At 32.9% G+C, this 1,619-nt stretch overlaps 1 non-coding gene across 1 annotated transcript; it reads right to left on the bottom strand.

The window, feature by feature from the left end:
• Positions 1–515: 515 nt before the first annotated feature.
• LOC125208694 lies at positions 516–620 on the bottom strand. Its single transcript, XR_007174176.1, has one exon. It is a non-coding gene; the product is annotated as a small nucleolar RNA snoR69Y (small nucleolar RNA).
• Between the last annotated feature and the right edge of the window lie 999 nt (positions 621–1,619).

Here is a 1,619-nt window from a genome sequence, read left to right as displayed (position 1 = left end):
ATAAAATTTAAGTCCAAAAAATCATAAAATGATAAAATGGTACTAATATGTTCAGGATCAATTGACCTTTACTCTAAATATTTAATACTAACCTTTTTCACTTCCCTTATAATTACACCCAAGCAATGGTGAAAACTGATATACATGTAACAGAATAGCCAAACTCGCGTGTCATTCAACATGGCAAACAAGCATTAAATATCTGCTTTCTTAATGTCTGGGAATGAGGGGTACTCTATCACACGTATAATTAAGACCGTGATAGTTGTTTTTAACCCTTTTCCCCAATGTGTCGTAAAAATTGAGTTATGTAGAACCTCTGTTTCTAAATTGAAGGGATCGATAGTGCGTACAATTCGATTGAATAAATTAATCCATATTCCATCAATTAACGCATTTGGAAAAAGGGAAAGTTTTTAACGATGAAACAACCAACTGATTAGATCAGATTCAAACCTAAACTCGCGATTAGGTAAAAAGTTCACAAATAATTTATGAAAGAAATGAGAAAGAAAAATGGAGTGGCTCAGACGAGACGTGAAAAAAGTATTGTCCCTGACCTTCATACAAAATAAAGATCTCATAGAGCTGGGATTAGTAATCTAATCATCACTGCCAAACACCATTTCCTTTGAATATAAAACAAAAAACAAGATGCTAATGACATAAAAATAATCTATTTCAGTGTATGAGAATACCGATTCCAAACATGCGGAAGGTGGAGAAGAGGAAGGCTGCGCTCTGTGGGGTGAATGAAGGGAATTGAGAGCGAGGGTTTTATAGAAACCCTTTCAACAAAATTGAACTGAGAATAAACCCTAGGTTATGTGAAATGGGATTTGGGCTGGAATGGGCTGGCCCGATTTATACACAGCTGGAATATGTCTCCTCAAGTCCAAGCGGGGAATTAGTTTAATTACTACTACCTCATTCCCCCAAAATTTGCTACACTACCCCGGTTTTAAGAAATGTAATGGAAAATGAGTTGAATAAATTGGTGGGATGTGGGTCCTATTTTTAAAGTATTAGTTTTATAATAAAATGTGAGTAGGAATGAGTTAGTGAAATATGGGCTTCACTACCAAAAATGGTAAAAGTGAAGTGTATTAAATTTTCAGGGACGGACCGAAATGGTAATATGTACCAAATTTTCAGGGACAGAGATAGTAACTTTTATAATACCATCTCCAACAAGGAGAGGTAAATGAAAGAGGTATATTATCCATTTACCTTCTCATAAAGTAAAATATATCCTTCCAAAAAATAATACACTCTAAAGGAAAAAGGTATATAGGAATGTATATCATTTTTTTAAAAATAAAATAATAGTTCAAATGCATTAAAAAATATAAAGTGTAATACCTTCTCAAATATCTTCCCTCTTGGAGAATGATTTTTCATGAAAAGAAGGTAAATATGGTAATTATGAGATTTTACCTCTCCATTGATGAAGATGTAAAGATACCTCTTCAAAATAGAAAAAAGTATAATACCTTCTCAAATACCTCTTCCTTTGGAGAAAGATTTTTCAAGAAAAAAGGTAAATATGTTAGTTATATGAGTTTACCTCTTCATTTACCTCTCCTCTTGGACATGCTCTAATCGATTTTTATAAGTTA

The sequence above is a fragment of the Salvia hispanica genome, chromosome 2 (genome assembly GCF_023119035.1).
Source record: "Salvia hispanica cultivar TCC Black 2014 chromosome 2, UniMelb_Shisp_WGS_1.0, whole genome shotgun sequence".
NCBI lineage: Eukaryota > Viridiplantae > Streptophyta > Magnoliopsida > Lamiales > Lamiaceae > Salvia > Salvia hispanica.
The sequence above is the reverse complement of the archived record's forward strand: the minus strand, read 5'-3'. Positions and strand labels throughout refer to the sequence as shown.